Source organism: Poromitra crassiceps (genome assembly GCF_964638095.1).
Source record: "Poromitra crassiceps genome assembly, chromosome: 5".
NCBI classification, from domain to species: domain Eukaryota; kingdom Metazoa; phylum Chordata; class Actinopteri; order Beryciformes; family Melamphaidae; genus Poromitra; species Poromitra crassiceps.
The window spans coordinates 48,722,587-48,745,100 of NC_139642.1; the positions used below are offsets into that span (position 1 = coordinate 48,722,587).

At 45.7% G+C, this 22,514-nt stretch overlaps 1 protein-coding gene and 1 pseudogene across 2 annotated transcripts in view; both read left to right on the top strand.

The window, feature by feature from the left end:
• schip1 (schwannomin interacting protein 1) overlaps positions 1 to 22,514 on the top strand; it is a 220,590-nt gene that overhangs the window by 74,076 nt on the left and 124,000 nt on the right. The window lies entirely within an intron of this gene.
• Positions 19,875 to 20,705, top strand: LOC310776939 (autophagy protein 5 pseudogene; annotated as a pseudogene). Its single transcript has one exon. The product of its transcript is annotated as an autophagy protein 5 pseudogene (transcript).

The following is a 22,514-nucleotide window of genomic DNA, read 5'->3' on the forward strand; positions in this document are numbered from 1 at the left end:
CTTGATCTAACTTCGTTCTCTCTCTTTCTAAAAAAAAAAAAAAAGAAAAGAAAACTAACCCAAACTTGTACCACTAACCTAAACTTGTACCACTGTTCCTTCAGAAGTTGTAGTTATCATAGACTGTGCTCCATAGTAGATTGCTCTATTGCTGACAAAAATGTGTTATTGTAAGTCGCTTTGGATAAAAGCGTCTGCCAAATGACGTAATGTAACGTATCAGCGATAGGAATGGGGCTGATGACAAACCTACTGAATCTATGGGTGACACATTCTCCCCCCTGTAACTAATGAGTGGAGCCAGACCAAGGCCTTGACTGGCCCCCGGGAGCCGTGGCCCTGGGTTCCAGCTGGAGTGTGTGTGTGTGTGTGTGTGTGTGTGTGTGTGTGTGTGTGTGTGTGTGTGTGTGTGTGTGTGTGTGTGTGTGTGTGTGTGTGTGTGTGTGTGTGTGTGTGTGTGTGTGTGTGTGTGTGTGTGTGTGTGTGTGTGTGTGTGTGTGTGTGTGTGTGTGTGTGTGTGTGTGTGTGTGTGTGTGTGTGTGTGTGGATGTAAGTCTATTTGCATGGAGGGCAGGGTCAGAGGAGACTGAGCCTGTTTCATATTACCACAGAGTCACCACTGTGAGGCCATTCAAAGTGTGGAGTGTGTCAGGGACGGCTGGTATAAATGGGCTAACAGGGTTGAGCCCTCTCCATCTTTTACAATAAAGATGAGAAAATTATTGTGTAAACGAAAAAACTTGAAAAACCTAATAGAACAGATTGGTGGAACCTAGAGCAGCAACAGCACCAAATAATCACAAGAAAAACACGAGATATATCTGAAAAAATAAGAAACAAATAGACCGAACACAGTAGCATCAGCTTCCTGATCAGGTGTCGTGGGATGCCCCCTTGATTTTTGACCTTTTGACCTGACCTTTGACCAATGACAGTGACCAATGACTTACTACAGTAAGTGCACTTGCACTAGAGTGGGCAGGGGGAAGTAAGTTTCGTTTTCGCAGTTTTGTTTTAAAGTACTGTGGCGTGTTACATGTTTCAAATGAACTGTCAAACGAGCACCGAAGCCAAACGGTGTTGAACCACAGAGAAGTGTGTGTGTATGTGCATGTGTGTTTGGGTCTTTGTCTTTATATACTGTAGCTTTCATATATGTGCCGGTGTGTCCATGTGTGTTGTCGGCAGTGTGCGTATCTTAACGAGAGAGATGGCAGGAAAATAAATATAGTGCTTTTGAAAATGACTTTATGTCATCCTTTTATTGCTTCTCATTCCCATGCGTTTATTATGTGGGGGAGAGAGAGGGGAGAGAGGAGAGAGAGGGGAGAGAGGGGAGACAAGACAGGGGAGAGAGAGGGGAGAGAGGGAGAGAGAGGGGAGAGGGGAGACGAGACAGGGGAGAGAGAGGAGAGAGAGGGGGGAATGGAAGCAGAGAGAGGCCGGAAATCTGAATCATTACGCTCCAGTGTCAACATTAGTTTGTCTTCCTTTATGCCTCTGTTGTGTTCTACTCATTCATCTCAGTAGCTTTGTACTGTGAGCTCTGTTGTTACTGTTTTACTCATTCATCTTCCTGAAGAGGCGACGTTTATCTCCTTTCCATTTGCCCACCTTCTCTCTATAGCAGCTTCTCTTCTTCCTGCTGTCCTATTGTTAATTGGTTTGACATTTCCTGCCTTGGGCCCAAAGAGAAACTGTCATTAGGTCAGTCGACCAATCAAAGAATTGTGGTGTGTGTGTGTGTGTGTGTGTGTGTGTGTGTGTGTGTGTGTGTGTGTGTGTGTGTGTGTGTGTGTGTGCGTGCGTGCGTGCGTGCGTGCGTGCGTGCGTGCGTGCGTGCGTGCGTGCGTGCGTGCGTGCGCGTGTGCGTGTGTGTGTGCATCTGATTGCCAGTGTGAGAGGTCAGAGGCTGTCCACATACCAGATCATTGTAATTTCCTCACTCGCTTTCCTTGCAATTGTGGGATGCCAACAACCCACAGGTAAAGTAACTTTTAACAGTCTCCACGGGCCAAAAGGGGAAGAGTTCATCAAACAATTTCCCCTTTCAGGAAGTAACACCAACTTCAATTAAACAAAACAAATACAAATACAAGTCATACACATTACACACTACATTACAGGCTCCTGTACCTACTCAGAAATCAAGGAGTCTCCTTTCCCTCTGTCTCCCAACCAATGAGCAGCCTCGCCCCACTTGCATCACTCCCGTACCTGGCTGCAGCAAGTACAGTACTGTCTCAATCGAGTGATGATGAAACAGATCAGCCAGTGAAATCTGTTAATGTTCAAAGAGATTATAAAAGCAATTTAAACAGTCGATTGCATGTTAAGCCACAGATGCATGTTTTAATTCCAATAAGTACTTGATTCCAATGCAACTCTGATGACATTGTCAGATTTAACTTTCATTTTATAATACAAACTGGGTTTGCGAGAAAAACACACACACACACACACACACACACACACACACACACACACACACAATATGTATGTATGTATGTATGTATGTATGTATGTATGTATGTATGTATGTATGTATGTATGTAGTATGTATGTATGTATGTATGTATGTATGTATGTATGTAGTATGTATGTATGTATGTAGTATGTATGTATGTATGTATGTATGTATGTATGTATGTATGTATGTATGTATGTAGTATGTATGTATGTATGTATGTATGTATGTATGTATGTATGTAGTATGTATGTATGTATGTATGTATGTATGTATGTATGTATGTATGTATGTAGTATGTATGTATGTATGTATGTATGTATGTATGTATGTATGTATGTAGTATGTATGTATGTATGTAGTATGTATGTATGTATGTATGTATGTATGTATGTATGTATGTATGTATGTATGTAGTATGTATGTATGTATGTATGTATGTATGTATGTATGTATGTATGTATGTAGTATGTATGTATGTATGTATGTATGTATGTATGTACCGGTATGTATGTATGTACTATGTATGTATGTACATACAGGTATGTATAGAGAGGCCCTAACCCTAACCCAAAGTGAACATCACTTCCTGCTTCAGCACTGTACCAGAGATTTTCTTCCGCAATTTATTTTCAAAAATAGACATTTCGTAAAATGATTATGAAAATAGTTTCATTCAAGAACACTCTCATCATAGATTTAACCATTTATTGCATAAATGGAAATACAGTTATGTTTGGCGTTGAAGGCTCCGCTCTTTACAGAAGATGCTCCTCCCTGAACCGGCCCAGCAGCATGCTACGCCGAGCAGGGAGGGCCGCAAAAATCCCCCATGGGGATACAAGATTCCAGGTTAATTTAAAGCCATAGTGAGTAAGAGAGGGAGCCTAAGCAAGACATGGAAACATGTTCACATTTTGAGCCATGCAGACTCTAGCGCTAGAATACATGATTAGCCTTTGAGCCAAGCAGACTGAGCAAGGTGGAGGCTGGGGTGGTGGAGGCAAAGCATTGCCAGCAGCAGCAGTGTGAGGCAGCATAGGTGGAGCAGATCAGAGTGAGAGAGGAGGCCGTGTTTATACGGACCGCCTTATTGTGAGAATGGCTGTGGTTGGTGAATGAATGATCCAATCAGCGGCTGACAGCTGGATACAGCTGGGGCATATACTCTAGCCTATGACTTCCGTGTCTTGAATGAACTAACGCGAAGCTTCATTTAACTTAAATGGTTCAGCTATATTTAGAATTGGGAGAGACCATAGAACATTTCACTCTGACCAAAACTTTAAAAAACAACGTTGAATTTTTTCTTCTTTAAACCCGCATTTTTTTTACATTTTGGTCCGAGTGAAATGTTATGTGATCTCTCCTGTTTCTAAATATATCTGTACCGTTTGAATAAGTAAAACTATTTTTTAAAGCATCTCTTTTTTACATGTCTATGGGAAAATAAATGTCAGATGAAAATCTCTGGTACAGTGCTGAAGCAGGAAGTGACGTTCCACTTTGGCTCTCTATGGCTGGTGGCTATGGCTATGGAAACTTGCTGTTAATTAAAGCTGTATTGTGTGTGAGGTCAGAGCCTACTACATCAGGACCGTTACCCCAACGAGCTGATAATCAATGCAGTGGGAGAGGGTCATTCTTCTTTTTCTTCAACTCCATCGATTCTCATTTATCCCCGCCCACCCACCACTAGTGGGTGTGGCTGGCATGGAGGCATGAGAAGGAGGGCCAACATGCACAGAGCCACTGGGAATCAACTCCTGGACTGCTGCAGGGCCTGGGCAAAATCCTACCCACCAAGACTGAGTGAAAGTGTAGCGTTTAAAGCTTTTTATTTTTGCTGTTACTTTCTCCCCTCTTGTGTGGAGCTTAAAATTAGGAGTTTGAAATCATGACTTTGAAGGGGGCCTGGCCCAGTAAGATCTGTTTCTTGCTGGGGAGGGGTGGTGGGCCTCTGAGCTCTAACACATTCATGTATTTTATTTTATTTTATTTTTTTGAAAGTAGGGGGAAATGATTTAGACTAGGATGTGTGAGGCCCTAGGCATTGCCTTGGAACACCACCTATGTGTGTTTGTGTAAGGTACAGTATGGGATGCTCAAGATAAGTTATAACTCAACCAGCAGAAGTAATAGCTTACTATTGTATATGTTTTATGCATTCTGATTTTTCTGAGATCCGGTTTCTGTGTATATCTGCAGTCAGACTCCCTCCCTGTCTTTCCTCTCTCATCACTCACACTCGGTCCTGTACGCTGCCTCACACTGAACCTGCTCGCTGATGGCTGCCTCACAGCTGGAGGCGGGGAAATAGTGTGTCAAAGTATGTACTATGTTTTGCCTAGAGCTCTTCTCTTCATCCGCCCTCGTCTCCTGACTCCTCGTCTCTTTTGTGCCACTTCCCTCTCTGGCTATCTCTATACTGTACGTCTATTTCTGCATGCCTCTTAGTACTAGAACTTGGATTAAAACCACATCTCTCTCCTTCGTTTTGCATTTGTCTCAGTCTGTCAGACATCTCTGTCAAATAAGGCTGCAACTAACGATTATTTTCATTAGCGATTAATCTATGGATTATTTTATCAACTAATCAATTCGTCGCTTGGTCTATAAAATGTCACAAAATGGTGAAAAATGTCAATGACGTTTTCCCCAAAGCCCAAGAGGGCATCCTCATTATGATCCGTGTGAAGCAGGCGGTTTTGATGACTTTGGCTATCAATTGTCTTGTATTATCAGTTTGCCATCTAGGTCAGTTAGACTGAGGGCCATCTATTTGGCTATTTCAAGAAACTGTTGCGGAACAAAATTAGCAAAAGTTATATTAGGAGCCTAAAATGTATTATGTGCCTGTTTTCACAAGAGTGGTGGTACAATGACCTTTCCATTTGATTCCTGGTGTCAAAATTTACTCGAAAAAAGGGTCCATTTTTGGGTCCATTTGTCTTTTTATGTCTGGTTCAGGAGGACAAAATCTGCATATTTCGCCCCTCTCGCGTGGCTGCCAAATGAATGCCATGGGCCATTAGGTGACCTTGGCAACATGACAAATTCTTAACTAAACAAGGGTCCTATAAACACAGATTACAAAAAGGTGCCATGGGTACATGGCAACCTATTTCTCTTGCTCGACTATTAAGATTGCTTGACAAACTCATAAATGCCTAAATGGATGCAAACAAAAATAGTCCACTATTAATAATAGTCAGTTTACTTCACATTTCATTGTCATGGTTTTGGATGCTATGTGTTCACATGGGGCGGCTGTGGCTCAGGTAGAGCGGGTCATCCACTAATCTCTTTGGATAAAAGGGATCGGTGGTTCGATCCCCGGCTCCTCCAGTCTGCATGTCCAAGTGTAGGTTGCTCCAGCACCCTACATGGTAGCTTGATGGTTGCACCAGCACCCTACATAGCTTGATGGTTGCTCCAGCACCCTACATGGTAGCTTGATGGTTGCTCCAGCACCCTACATGTACATGGTAGCTTGATGGTTGCACCAGCACCCTACATGGTAGCTTGATGGTTGCACCAGCACCCTACATGGTAGCTTGGTAGCTTGATGGTTGCTCCAGCACCCTACATGGTAGCTAGATGGTTGCACCAGCACCCTACATGTAGCTTGATGGTTGCACCAGCACCCTACATGTACATGGTAGCTTGATGGTTGCTCCAGCACCCTACATGGTAGCTTGATGGTTGCTCCAGCACCCTACATGGTAGCTTGATGGTTGCTCCAGCACCCTACATGGTAGCTTGATGGTTGCTCCAGCACCCTACATGGTAGCTTGATGGTTGCACCAGCACCCTACATGGTAGCTTGATGGTTGCACCAGCACCCTACATGGTAGCTTGATGGTTGCTCCAGCACCCTACATGGTAGCTTGATGGTTGCACCAGCACCCTACATGTAGCTTGATGGTTGCACCAGCACCCTACATGTACATGGTAGCTTGATGGTTGCTCCAGCACCCTACATGGTAGCTTGATGGTTGCTCCAGCACCCTACATGGTAGCTTGATGGTTGCTCCAGCACCCTACATGGTAGCATGATGGTTGCACCAGCACCCTACATGGTAGCTTGATGGTTGCACCAGCACCCTACATGGTAGCTTGATGGTTGCACCAGCACCCTACATGGTAGCTTGATGGTTGCACCAGCACCCTACATGGTAGCTTGATGGTTGCACCAGCACCCTACATGGTAGCTTGATGGTTGCTCCAGCACCCTACATGGTAGCTTGATGGTTGCACCAGCACCCTACATGGTAGCTTGATGGTTGCACCAGCACCCTACATGTACATGGTAGCTTGATGGTTGCACCAGCACCCTACATGGTAGCTTGATGGTTGCACCAGCACTAGTGCTGCAACTATCGATTATTTTAGTAATCGAGTATTCTACCGAATAATCCATCGATTAATCGAGTAATCGGATAAGAACCCTTTTTTGTGTTTTCAAAGGCTTATCGTAAATATACACCAAAAAATAAGATAAATCTCTTCAAATAAACAACTACATTGGTTTCTTTCTTAGAAAAAACAAAAATTTTATTTTTAAATTGCATAGAACTGGCAGTGGCACCATTCATCTTTTCAACCTGACGTTTGAGTTCTTCCAGTGTACAGCAACCGTTAAATAATATGAATGAATGGCTTACTAGCTAGTTTACATCCTTCATTTACCTTACAGCTGCATGAGGCAACTTCGCACATTGCTGCTCTTTCTCTCTCACACACACTCACTCTCTCTTTCTCTCTCACACACCAATAGGCTAGTGTGATCACACACACACACACACACACACACACACACACACACACAACGCTGTTAAATTAGCCGCTAACGTTAACGTTAGGTTGAGCTTTGTATTTCTCACAGAAAACGGCAAGCCACATCAAAAAAATGCAGCGTGAATGCAGTTACTAATAGTCATATTGGCAACGTGGCAAGCCAGCAGCACAACTACTACTAGTCTTAATATCAAGTAGCAATCATTAGCATACATTTACATTAGCGTTGTGTATAGTTAACGTTACGTTACTTTGCTCCGCTCGACGTAGATGCGCTGGTGGATGCGTAGACTGGATGTTTACGGTTCAGGTGCTGAAGCATTGACGAGGTACTGTTGTGATATGCAAGTATCGTTACAGTACTTGCACACCACTGAGTTTGTGTCCTTTTTCAGCGTGAAATGGTCCCACGCTTTAGACAGTTTCGGTCGCTTTGTCGGCCCTGGTTCTTCCCTTCCCGGCTCCTCCTGTCTGCTTTCTCCACCGCCTCGTTCCATTTTGCGGGGTCCGCTCGCTATTAGCTCTGCCTCTCTGGTCTGTCTGCGATCATGTGTTCTCACGTGTTTACACCCATATGTTTACACTGGAAGAGCGCTGTGCCACACCAGTAAGCGTCCGTGAGAAACACAGTCTCTACTCTCTAAATGCCGTGTCGAGGCGAATCATTTTGGCCTCGATCATTTTAATTATTCGAGTTATTCGGGGTACTCGAGGAATCGTGACAGCCCTAACCAGCACCCTACATGGTAGCTTGATGGTTGCTCCAGCACCCTACATGTAGCTTGATGGTTGCTCCAGCACCCTACATGGTAGCTTGATGGTTGCTCCAGCACCCTACATGTAGCTTGATGGTTGCACCAGCACCCTACATGGTAGCTTGATGGTTGCACCAGCACCCTACATGGTAGCTTGATGGTTGCTCCAGCACCCTACATGGTAGCTTGCTGCCATCGGAGTCTCGCCACCTTGTAAAATCTGAAAGGAGCAGGGCTTCTGTCGGTTGCCATGGTGATGACTGATACCAATTCCTCCGGTAGAGTGAGGGCGTCCCATAGTTTGTCCATTCATTTCGACCCTCCCCCTTCATCCGAGAGCACCTCCTTATAACTTGATTTGGAGTGACACTTGGTAGTGAAGTGGTAGTAGGTAAGCACTATGGCAGGAATGAAGGGTCCACGTGCACCCACCTTTATTTTATTTTATTTTCTATAGGGACTGGTTTGGTATTGATATACTCATGCACCCATCAGCATGATATTATGAGTAGCATCACTCATGCAGACAGACCGACAATATAAAGAGACTGCTGGGACCTGTGTCTAACCAGAACCATGGAGCAATATTACAACGCTTCATTGATATCTCAGCTACCCCCTCTCTCACTCTCACTACAGTATCTGACCATCTCCCCCCCCCCCCCACTCTCTCTCTCTCTCTCTGCTACACACACACATGTCTGTGTGTACTGTTTGTGTGTGCATGTTGCACAAGGTTACATCCTAGAGCAGTATCTCTCTCATTCATTGTGTGTGTGTGTGTGTGTGTGCGTGTGCGTGCGCGTGTGCGTGCGTGCGTGTGTGCGGGCACACATGCACTTACAAGGTTATATCCCAGAGTATAGTGTGTACATATATATTAGACCTGATCATGCATTCTACAGCACCTCTGCAGTCCTGGGAGTCCTGGGACGTTTTACACCACTTTTATTTCTTTTGGGGGGGAATAACGGCCGTTATTCAGGGCACGCTTATGAAATCTGGCTTTTAAATTGTATACAAACACACATCACACATTCTGTGACATCTCTCCTCTGGATGCCCTCACCACACTTTCCATCCTATTTTCTCTCTGTTTGCTTTGTCTCCAGGGACGACTCGTACGAAAGGTCTACAGCCCAGGGACATGCTCTGTTAATAGCCCCGCTAAATGAAGTCATCCATAATGTTACAGCCCTTCCATACACACACTGACACACACACACACACACACACACACACACACACACACACACACACACACACACACACACACACACACACAAGAGCACACACGGTGCACACATTCTCCTCTATCTGCCCCAGGACATACTGGAAGCAGGGTCCACTGGGAAGGAGGTGTAGAAGGAACATGGTAAATTTGACTGGAGAAGAGAGGAAGTGATTGAATGACTTTGGAATGGAAACAGAGGAGAGAGAGGATGGACGGCCGAGGTAGAGTTTGATTAAAGGTTGCAGAGGGTGAAAGACAGGCTTGGGCTTAGCTGGGGGAGAGGAGAGGTGTGGGGTGATGCTAAAAGTCCTTCAAGGGGAAGAAGAGATAGAGGAGAAGATGATATGTAGGAGGGGTGATGGAGGTAGACTGTGATTAAGGAGTGCAGTGTCTTGAAAGGTTTCTCTTAGCACTTCGCTATAGGGGTTTCACAGTGCATTCTCTTAGCATTGGGCTAAGAATAGGGCTAAGGTACTATAGCCCTGGGCTAACTTAGCCCCTTTTCACACACACATTTGTTAGCCCAGGTTAACCTAAACCCAGGGCTATACGATTCACACTGCAGTTCTACCAGCCATGGGTTAGTAGGTGTTTTTGCGATGGCTCCATATTTCTTTGACAGGTCAATTGTTAGCTTGGCCCCGTCTCTGGACCCGTTCAAGGTTCAAAAAGCTTTAATGTCCTCGAGGGGCAATTTTCTTCACAGCAAGTCGTCCAACACATTACAGACAACACTGGGCTACAAAATACAACATACATGGTACACAACACAAAATCAAGTCCACACTGTCACCATGTATCATGGAAGAAGAAAAGAAAAGAAAGAGAGCGACACAAGGGGGGTTCAAGCTAACCCTTGGTTCACACCAGGCACTATAAGAAGCACTGTCTTTTCCTCAGCGCCTCGCTCGGCTCGCCCTTCCGCCGCTCACAACTTGCATTGACTTCATGCCTGGCAGCTCGGGTGCAGCTCGGGTGCAGCTCGGGTGCTGCGCGGAGCGCGCTGCGCGCTTGACAAATGGAACAGAAGCTGAAACTATCGCTGCAGTGTGGCTTCAGTGGGGCGTGGCATGCGGCTGGTGTGAACAGTCTCGCCTATTAACGCCGAAATGAAACTGCCATAGTGTAGTGCTGCGTAGCTTCAGCATGGCTTCAGCGTATGGTGTGAACGAGGGCTAAGCCCAGCTCCCCAGCTGAGCTCCTCTCAGCCCAGCTGACAGCTGACAGCTCAGCTGGGTTGATTTGCATTTTTTTTTAATCCCAAGTAGAGACAGGTCTGCCACAATTCTGGAGGCTTAGTTCCCCTTTAAACAAATAACTTTATTAAAGAAGAATATTTTACATTAAATTGTCAACACATCACCGTCAAATGACAGAGATCCACCATAGTGTTTTTCTATGAAGACACCTGTCAGATTTTTGTCGAGGGCTGGAGGTGGCACGAAATGTGACAGAGGTGGCCGCCTCGTGATTGTCTATGCAGGGAAAACCCTGCAGGCACCTACAGGTAGGGCAGGCTCTGAACCATGAACCCTGCAGGCACCTACAGGTAGGGCAGGCTCTGAACCATGAACCCTGCAGGCACCTACAGGTAGGGCAGGCTCTGAACCATGAACCCTGCAGGCACCTACAGGTAGGGCAGGCTCTGAACCATGAACCCTGCAGGCACCTACAGGTAGGGCAGGCTCTGAATCATGAACCCTGCAGGCACCTACAGGTAGGGCAGGCTCTGAACCATGAACCCTGCAGGCACCTACAGGTAGGGCAGGTTCTGAACCATGAATATCATGAATGCATCAAACAATCTAACAAGACACACAGTATCAGAAGAAGATACAAACAAGGCTGTGAGCGTGGATCACAGTTCTGTGGGCGTTGTTCCAGCATTGCAGCTCTGTTACGTCACAGAAAGCCTGTGTTTCTGGTCCTGGTCCCTCTCTGAATATTTCACAGTGCCAGCCGCTCCTGGGCTCTCTGAGAGTAAGGCAACCATAATAAATTGAGCTCTGCCACATCGTCCTACTTCCCTTTGCACTCTCTCTCTCTCTCTCTCTCTCTCTCTCTCTTTCTCTGCCTACACCTCTCTCTATCTCTGCCTCTCTGTCCTCTCCCACACAGTCTCTTTTTCATTTTTTTCAACCTCTGTCTACGCCTGGCTCTCTACTCTCCCTTCCACTCCTTCCTATCTCTGCTACCACCTTTCCCACCCGCCTCCTTCCCCCCAAGTCAGAGTGGTAATGGCTCTGAAAGATGTATGTGATGTAATGCAAACAGACTGCAGTTCTGTGTCAGGGATGCCCCTCCCTCCCCCCCGCCACCACGCGACCCGCCCACCTCCACCCTGCAATCCCTGTTGAGACACACCCATTTCTCTCCATCTCGTCCGCCTCTGTCTCTTCCTGACTCTGCTGTGCACGTGCGTCACCTTTTAATCGAACAAGGTTCATCTGCTATGCTGTCCACATCCGGCACCTTTGTGACTCAGTCAGCAGGCCAGCTAACAGCTCTGCAGCCCAGCAGGTGAAGCCCCACAAAGGCCAGCAGGTGCTGCTGCCTCGGGCCACCGCAGCTTTTAATTTGCAATGCATTAGCCACTGAAATGAATGCTTAAGAGAAGAGTACTTTACTTTTTCTTTTTCTTTTCTCTCTCTTCAAGTCTGAACACCCCAAACATCCAGTGAACACCATAGACCAGGGATATTCAAAGTGCTTAGCCTGGGGGGTCACTTTTGCAGGAGGCCAGGGGCCAGTTAATAAACAAATAATGTACATTTTTCGGTAGCAGATTGTAGGTTTTGGCGGTGCCAGCCTGAGTTTAGTCTGTCAACTTTAACATTGAACCATGAACCCACATAGCATAAATCTGAACCACCAAGCAGAATGCAAACAAATAATCAAATCCATAATCAGAGTGACAATGCAAACATAGGGAAGTTCAATATAAATCCAGTGTAATGGCGGTATAAAAACCACTCACAAAAGAAAAATGTCCTTTACAGGCAAGTCCAAATTACAAACTACAGTACATGTTATTAACCAAAAATAGAGTTCAGAGTAAAATAAATAAATAAATAAAATCTTTGTGCCCACAAGGTGGTTAACGTAGTTTTATTTGTGAATTAGGAAATGGTCGGGGGCCACTCGGCACCCTATCGCGGGCCGCAACTGGCCCCCGAGCCGCAAGTTCAGTATCACTGCCATAGACCATCTGCCTAGTGTGGCCGTCAACATCTTGGGGTCCTTACACAGCTCACATGAGACAGCATAAGACTGGGGTTTCCCAGAGCCGCAGCTCCGCCTGCTATTGGTCTGTGATCAGCAAGCTGCGCAATCACTGGTCAGACAGGCGACCTGTCAATCACGCCCAAAACATAGTTTTTTTATTGTCTATTTTACTCTAAACTGGTATAAAAATTCACAACCATACAGTTGTGTTTTACAGTTGTAAAACCGTTTTTTGAACCAGGCTGTAAACATCCTGTTGTAAAGATGGGCATTTTAACATGGGGGTGAATGGGGAATGACTCCCTTTAGCCAGCCTCAAGTGGCCAATTGAGGAACTACAGCTTTCAATACCACTTCCGCAGCTTCCTCTGCAAAGCCCGAGCTTGCTGCCTATGTGAACACACCTACAACACATTGAACACATTGGACCAATCAGCTAAATGTGAATATTTTAAATAAAAATGCTAATATATAAATAAGCAAAGTAGAAGTTCATCACATTAAAGGATACACAGTCTTTAAAAATATTATTTGTCAACCAAAGCCCTCAATTGTCTAACCTTGCAGGACTGGTGGATTCATGTGAGATCATGAGATCAGAAAACAAAACCATCTGGCAGCGTCAGGTTATCAATCCCCTGCTATCCATCGGAAAAATTTCCGAGCTATTTGACATTTTGGGGGCTATTCATCTTTTTGTAAAAGTATGAGTCACTTTTAATTTTTAATTTTTAATTTCTTTTAGAAGTGGTGGAAATCTCTGTTTGGAATGAAACTTCAAATATTGCTGACATTGTTCGAGGCTAGAGCAGGTCTATTGTTACAAAACCAACAGGTCTAATATTTCAAATGTATTGGGTATGAAGTGCACATCATTGCAAAGCTGACCTTATGAACTGTGGTGCCCCTCAGGGCTGCAGACAGGTGCTCAGCTGATCAAAGCCTCCATCAACACAGTGAACCTTTGTACCTGCATATCAGCTTTCACCTCTTTCTGTCTCTGTCTCTCTCTCTCTCTCTCTCTGAGGAGGAGGAGGAGGAGGAGGAGGAGGAGGAGGAGGAGGAGGAGGAAGAACTTGTGAGGGAGCCACAGCACTTTTATCTGTTCAAATAAACAGACATGAGACAAGGAGATGCTGGGGAAATGATGAAAACATGTCTATGCCGGGACCAAGAGAATAACTCAAGAGAGTGAGATAGATAGAGGGGCACCAATAGTGCTGAACAGTCACGTGACATATCTTGCCCCGGAAATTAGTTTCCCATTCATTTTCTCCATAGACATAGATTCTAAATGTTTTATGGTCACTCATGATTCAGTAGGTCACGGGTTGTCTTGATTCAGTAGGTCACGGGTTGTCTTGATTCAGTAGGTCACGGGTTGTCTTGATTCAGTAGGTCACGGGTTGTCTTGATTCAGTAGGTCACGGGTTGTCTTGATTCAGTAGGTCACGGGTTGTCTTGATTCAGTAGGTCACGGGTTGTCTTGATTCAGTAGGTCACGGGTTGTCTTGATTCAGTAGGTCACGGGTTGTCTTGATTCAGTAGGTCACGGGTTGTCTTGATTCAGTAGGTCACAGGTTGTCTTGATTCAGTAGGTCACGGGTTGTCTTGATTCAGTAGGTCACGGGTTGTCTTGATTCAGTAGGTCATGGGTTGTCTTGATTCAGTAGCTCACAGGTTGTCTTGATTCAGTAGGTCACGGGTTGTCTTGATTCAGTAGGTCACGGCTTGTCTTGATTCAGTAGGTCACAGGTTGTCTTGATTCAGTAGGTCACGGGTTGTCTTGATTCAGTAGGTCACGGGTTGTCTTGATTCAGTAGGTCACAGGTTGTCTTGGTTCAGTAGGTCACGGGTTGTCTTGGTTCAGTAGGTCACAGGTTGTCTTGATTCAGTAGGTCACAGGTTGTCTTGATTCAGTAGGTCACAGGTTGTCTTGATTCAGTAGGTCACGGGTTGTCTTGGTTCAGTAGGTCACAGGTTGTCTTGGTTCAGTAGGTCACGGGTTGTCTTGGTTCAGTAGGTCACAGGTTGTCTTGGTTCAGTAGGTCACAGGTTGTCTTGGTTCAGTAGGTCACGGGTTGTCTTGATTCAGTAGGTCACAGGTTGTCTTGATTCAGTAGGTCACGGGTTGTCTTGGTTCAGTAGGTCACAGGTTGTCTTGGTTCAGTAGGTCATGGGTTGTCTTGATTCAGTAGTCATGGGTTGTCTTGGTTCAGTAGGTCACGGGTTGTCTTGGTTCCAGCCTTAGAACTCGTTAAATAAGGATTTTCCGAAACGTCTATGGAGAAAATGAATGGGAAACACTTCCGGGGCGAGAGATGTCACGTGACTGTTCAGCTCTATAGAGACCAGAAGCCAGATATTTGTGTTAAAATGTAGGGAGTAAAAGTAAAATAAATACTCAGTAAAGTAGATACCCGAAAATCCTACTTTAGTACAGTAACAAAGTATTTGTACTTAGTTACTTACCATCTCTGCAAAGTGCACATATTTTCTTCTGCCCAGAATAAATACACACGTAGCACAAAGAACAAAAACATCCTTCCAGACATGGCGTGTGCAGAGCAGCAGCCCCACCTGCAGCGCGGGAGGGAGGGAGCCTCAGATTTGGGTCAAGTGGCCGATGGTGGAGTTGAGTTGCTGCTTTTGGGCTGATTGAATTTGCCCTGTCATCTGCTCAGGGCCCGGCACTTACTGCAGTTAGGTAATGCCTGGAGAGTGGAGCGAGTGCTGAGAGTGGATTGAGCAGAGGCAGAGGGGTGAGAGGAGGTTGTGCTGGACTGAGCTGAGGTTGTTTAAGTTACTTAGAGGTGGAGCTGCTCTACCCACTCACCGCACACCTCACTTCTCCTCCACCCACGTCTTCAGTTTGTTTCTCACTTACCCTTCTCAACTCTCCAAAATAAACACACAGACACACACAGCATTCATTGTGCGCACTGTTCACATGTTTCCTATCAGCCTTAAATCTGTCTTTTCCTCTCGTCTGCACTTCTCCTTCCTGTTGACCGTGACACATTTCACCTCCAGGTCAACGCGGTCCCGTCAGCACAGGAACCTGCTAACCGTCCCGCTCTGACCTGACCTCTGAACCCCACTTCCTGTTTGGTTTCTGCCGGATCTGCTTTTGCCATTTCGTTACTTGTGTTAGAAGTGTTATTCATGTCCTGAATGCACGCGCGCACGGCCCACGCACGCACGCACGCACGCACGCACGCACGCACGCACGCACACACACACACACACACACACACACACACACACACACACACACACACACACACACACACACACAATCCCATATGCATATTATACATAGGCCTATACATGCAGCATATCCCCCACACACACACCTACATACATCTACTTTAAAGTGCACGCACATCGACACACCAGCCATCTCCCTAACTTCTCCCTGGCAGAAGTCTGTGTGATGAACACTAATGCTATCTCCTCTCTGTAATAGATAAATCAATGCTGCGCCCTCTGCCAATCAGAATGCTGCTCCAGCTCAAACTGATACAGCGACCGCTCGTCTATCTCAGCGGCCCGCCTATGCACCCGCAGAGTTGATATAATGTTGTTATAATGTTGACGCTGGCTTTATTGATTTCCTGTGTATGGAAGACAGCAGATAAGTAAGGAAGGCAAGGAGAGAGGAGAGAGCTCAAAGACAGGCAAAGGGAGAGGGGATATTAAGGGCACGGAGAGCTAGTGGAGACAGACGTGAGTGTGGAGGAGAGCAGCAGCAGAAGGGAGGAGGTAAAATGTCTATTCCCTGACTGTGTTAGAGAGAGAGAGCCTGATAACCAAATCTCACTCCACTATAAGCCCTCGACTGCACAGAATTAAGGGAAAGAGAGAAACCGAGACAATAAAAGAATATGAAGAGGGTGGCGTTCTAATTCACCGGCTTATAGAATCAGCCGCTGCATTTTACCTCAAGTTTGCTTTGTGTCAATTGAATTGTGTGTCATGTGATACTTTCCCCCACCTCTGTGTCACTGCAATAACGAGCTGCACGGAAAAGCCAGACTTCAAATGAAGACTTCAGGCAGTGCAGTGGGTGGTGTGGAGCACACAGTGTTAGAAGAGAGCAGCTCCAAACCCCTTGACTGCATTTTGAATCTGAGCAAAGTCAGGCTTCCTGCTCTTATTTTGGCATTACATAAGCAACATTACCTCAGATATTTATTCATTTTCATTCATTCAACCTTTATTTAGATCTCGGAGGACATTGAGGGTATAGCCTCATTTACAATGATGCCAAGAGAGCAGAGTAAAAAATGCACATAAAACAAGCAACATTATAAGCAACATTACTTCCGATATGATGGATGATATCATATCTTTACCCTAACCGTTAGGGTAAAGATATGTTAGGATTGTAATAATAAGAAAAGATTGACATGATTCTTGTGCGAAAATGTTGAGTTGCCAACCATCAAATACTGCTTTTAGACCGCTTATGCTTTTTTTTAAACGCAGGTAAACATTGACACTTTCACAGTGCCTCCTGACCGGGGACAGCTGTTTTCCCGGAGTGTGCATTTCAGCTGATGGACTGATTGTCATCATCAGGCTGCAGGTGCACTGGACACATCCCTGACCACGTATACAGTATGCTCTTATTCTTAAATAAACCAGTAGATTGTCGTGACATTGTTTCCAATAGGCTACATAAACTGTGGCAATGCCATGACATTGTCACCACCGGATAAACAGTTAATCAATGTAGCTACTGTATAGGAATTGATCTAACTTGCTCTGCAATACGTCTAATGTGCGCATCACGTCATGTCTGTCGTTTGGCGATGCAGTAGCTCTACTTAACCTGACAGTCCATCTCCGATTCTGAAAACGTTTGTACAAAGTAGAAAATTCCACAATTTCTCCAAACTGGCATCATGTGTTGTGTTGTAGGCAGCAGCTGCTTTGAAATGCAGCTCGTTGCTCAGGCAGGATTATTGACACTTGTGTCATATCAAATCCACTGCAGGCTTTTTAACCTTTGTAATACCAGTATTTTACTGCATCTTTTCCTATTAACATTAGAAGGGCCATGGGCTGTCATTGAGATTTAAAAAGAACATTTCTTCAACACAGGAAATACTCGGTCTCATCTCATCCTTGAAGAGAGGAGAGATATTTTTTATATATATTTTTTTATTTTCTTGTTGGCATATTCCATCAGTTGGGTTCCTTCTGTTGGTCACAATGTAAAGACAATTGAAAGTAATTAACAACATACATTTTCACCCTGACGTCCATTCTCAATGGGCATGCCCACTGGGTGGGTTAGCGTTAGGGTTAGGGTTAGGATTGTGTAACATGTCTTGTGATGTGTCAGCGCCAGTTAACCAGGTAACATTCTGTCTGCACCCTTTGTACTTGGTGAATTAAAGCAATCTGATCCAGATTTGGATAAGATATGGCTAGAAAGGTGCACACCGACAGGCAGCGGTTGGTACGTGGAAGAATACATCTGGTGGAAAACCATATTGCTCATCTGCACTTACATGGGTTAGAGTATAGCTTACTGTATGCCATGCTCTTAAACATCTCTCTCTCTCCTTTGTGCCGAGTACTGTGAAAGCCAAACCAATTCAAACCACTCTCATTCAAATAATGTATGTCTAACAAGTTCATGCTCTGTCTGTGATTGTTTGCTCCCACAAGTGTACCCTATAGGTGACTCAATATTTAATGTCAACTTCAACATGCTGCAGCCTGGAAGCGTATAGCTCCAGTTCCCAGTCCTACAGTATCATAGAATGACACTCAGCATCATGAGGGCAAGGCAATGGGCAATGTGTGCATTTGTGTCACCTATTCTACAAGCCAAATATACCATATTTATTACTGCATAATGACTTCAAATTCTGTTTTCCCAATTATCTCTGCTGTTACACAAACTAGAAATATTGTGCGCTGCGGGTGCAAGATTTCCATAGGCACATTTTTGGGGGGGTTGTGACCAAACTCATGTCAACTCATCCCACGTCATCCACATCATCAGTGGGTATGACATCACTTGATGATATTGGGGCATGACATGACATCATCAGTGGTTGTGACATCAGCCTTAACGTCCCTCAGTGTTTTCCAGTTGACACTTTCTCTGCTGCCTGCTGATCGACCGACCATGACTGTTGAGTTGAACAAAGCAGAGAGAGATCTGTCCCCAAAATCAGACAGGTGAGCTCCTTTGATGGCGACCACAGGCAGATTAGAGCCATCAAAATGCTCCGCCTCCTCTACTCACACTCTGGCTGTCACCACTTTGCCAGTGGTGTCTCTCTTGGAGACCTCTCTGCTGGTCTGAGTGGTGACACAGGAAACCTCCTCTGCACTCTAACACACTCCAATCACATTGATGATGCTTTACTGATGTAGTACACCATGCCTTTCTCCACTAAAGGGAAAACCTGTCCACCTCCTTGTTGAAGGCTGTGATCCTGATCTCCCCACCCTCATCCACAATCTCAAAGGGGAAGAGCTTGCCCTCTCTAGAGTTATTCCAGGTGTGGATGCTGTTGGTGACTCTGGCTCTAACCAGGTGTGGATGCTGTTGGTGACTCTGGCTCTAATTGTCCACTTGCATTGGTAAGGGTCGAGGCTCGCGAGAGGGACCATTTTTACTGGAGAGGTTTGAGAAGTGTGGGGTGCCATTTTTGCTGGAGAGGTTTGAAAAGTGCCAGGGGTCTTCTTCACAAAACCTCTGCCATGGAATCAGCCAAAAGAAGGCTCTGCTCTATTGAACTTGGCTGAAGCTGAAGGTACTTTGGCAGGCAGAGGGGATGACGGGGCCGAGGTGCTTGGAGCAGACTTCTGGGGAGACGACTTCTGGGGAGGCCACAGCTCTGTTCGAAATCATTCCCTATTAGTTTATTTAGTTTATTACTAGTTTATTTCCTGTCAGTTATTGTTTGCTAATACAATAACTAACATGAAATCAACTTGAGTCCAAACTGTTCCCTAGCAACATAATTCCAGTGAAACAGTTTCTAGGCTAGTGCACTACTTCTGTAATAGGGAATGATTTCTAACTTCTTCTGTGGTGTTTCATGGCAGTTGGCATCCTTTATGCATTACCGCCTCCTTCTGGATTTATCCATCCACTGTTTCCCTACATTCTGTCCGACAGGCAGACACGGCACAACGATTTCCAACAGAGCTCACCACGTCTTATCACCTGCATTATGACATCATAATGTCAAAGTGACATCATCCGTGACATCACAACGTCAACAGTGACATCATCTGTGACATCATAATGTCAACGGTGACATCATCAGTGACATCATCAGTGATGTGAATAATGTCACAGTGTCAACAGTGATGTCACAGTGGCAGTAGCTTCATAGCCTGTGGGAGCAGCAGCAGCAGCATGGCAGATGACAAGGACGTGCTGAGAGACGTCTGGTTCGGCCGGATCCCCACCTGCTTCACTCTCTACCAGGACGAGGTGACCGTGAGGGAGGCCGAGCCCTTCTATCTGCTGTTGCCCAGGGTGAGCTACCTGACTCTGGTCACAGACAAGGTGAAGAAACACTTCCTGAAGGTGATGAAGGCCAAGCACGGGGAGGAGATGTGGTTTGAGTATGAGGGGACGCCGCTCAAATGGCACTATCCAATCGGAGTGCTGTTTGACTTGCATCATGGCCCCAACAGCGCCCTGCCCTGGAGCATCACTGTGCACTTGAAGAGCTTCCCAGAGCGTGACCTGCTGCACTGCCTGTCGAACTCAGTGATCGAGGCTCACTTCATGTCCAGCATCAAGGAGGCAGACGCCCTGAAGCACAAGAGCCAGGTGGTCAACAACATGCAGAAGACGGAGCACAAGCAGCTGTGGATGGGTCTGCACAAAGATAAGTTTGACGAGTTTTGGGCCGTGAACAGAAAGCTGATGGAATCTCCCACAGAAGATGGAGGCTTCCGATACATCCCCTTCAGGATATACGAGAAGACCAGCGGCCAGCCATTCATCCAGAAACTGTTTCGGCCCGTTTCAGCTGAGGGACACACACACACACTGGGTGACCTCCTGAGAGAGATGTACCCTGCTGCCATACCACACGACGAGGAGGTGACGCGTTTCCAGGTGGTGATCCATGGTATTGAGCCTCTATTGGAGACTCCTGTGCAGTGGCTGAGCATGCACCTCAGCCACCCCGACAACTTCCTGCACATCTGTGTCACGCCCGCCCCCACTGACTGACTGACTGAGGCCATGCCCCCCCCTATTGGCGCATTGTGTACAGTTTTTTTTTTTTTTATATCCAAATTCTGTATCTCTCAAAAGATGTTTCAAAGCACTTTGTTTTCTGTTTTTCAAAACTGTTTGGTTAAACGTCTTAATTTTCTCTCAAAACCCCTTACCAAGCTGTGTTTTTAGATGCTCCATAGGTCTGTCACAGTTTTCATTACTCATTCACTTGCTTGCTCAGTTTCCAGCATCTTCAGAGTTTCAAATCACATTTCCAATCAGCAACAATTGTAATGCTGGATTTGATGGCAGTGTGTGCAAGGACACACGTGTTATGTGTGTCCTTGCACACACTGCCATCAAATCCAGCTCTATTATGAGCATACTACTGTATGACCACATCATAATACATACTATATAACCTAGCAATGATTGTTATTTACGGCATTTCTCTATGTCCGTGTATTAACCTTCACTGAAAAATAGACAGCTTCCTTTGTGCTTTTCAACATTGTCCTCATTCTACGGAGGAGCTATATCGAACAGTGATGTGTTTTCACACTGCCTGCTGTGCATCTTCTATTCCAGGCCTCCACTCTAAATTGACAGAGACAAACTTTCCCATTGATCTGGGTCGGCTGAACTCCTCCCCCCTCCCTCTTCCCCCTCCCCCCTCTCCCCCCCCCTCCCTCCCCCCTCTCCCCTCCCCTCCCTCCCCCATCTCCCCTCCATCCCACAGTCAAATTAAAGCAGAAAATAAAAGCTTGTTTTTCCCCTTCCTTTCTGTTTTTCTCCTCTGTCCTTCCTGCACTGCTGCACCAGACAGCCCTGCAGTCATTCAGACACACACGCTACTGTCTCTCTGTGTGTCTCTCTCTCACTCTCTCTCTATTTTCTGCTCTCTCTCTCTCTCTCTCTATGTTAGCAGCTCTAATGTGTGGGGCGTGAGTATTTTACAACACGTTCAATATCACACCACAGGGCCCCACAACCCAGACAGCAGCTAACGATGCAGAGAGAGAGAGAGAGAGAGAGATATGGTGGAGGGCTGTGTGGAGGGCTGGCACCGAACTATCGGCAGAGTAAACCCATTTGTCTTCCCTTGCATATTCACAACACCCCCTACAGCCTATAAAACACATACGCACAAACACACCCCACGCACACTCACAAAGAAACACTATATCTTCTCAATTCCACATGAAACCTCCTACAGAAGTTGGACCACTCACATTTAGACATGCACACCATTATGCAACTCTCTGCCAATGGATCACGACTGCGACAGGACGCGGTAATGTTACTCTCTGAAACGTCCCTCCTGCCTCCTCCTGATAGGTCAACAGGAAGTGACAATAACGACTTCTTACTAAAACAGTACACAATCAACCTGAGTGTCACTGTAAAACCTTTATAGCCCTTGTCGGATTTCTGTTTTAAGAGCCCGTCAAGGTTAATTGGCACGGTATTCAGTGGGCATGGCTCCCAGGCAGAGTGAGTTTCTCCATACAGACAGAGCCATAGATAGTCTGACAGACAGAGCGGAGACGTGCTAATATTTGCCTGGTTATCCATTGATCCGTGCGGATGAGTGTTGAGGCTTTGCAGATTAGCTGGCCTGCCTCCAGGCTCTGTGCAAACCAGCGGGGTACTCTCTCACATCACTCCTTAACTGGTCTCCACTCTGACAGGGATTTGATACGAACCCATGTAATACAGGTTGGATGATTAACACAGGCTACCCAGAGGGTGCAAGTGGTAACACACCTATAGTCTACATTCAATTAGCTGTTATCCATACAGTACTCTGTTATACCACAC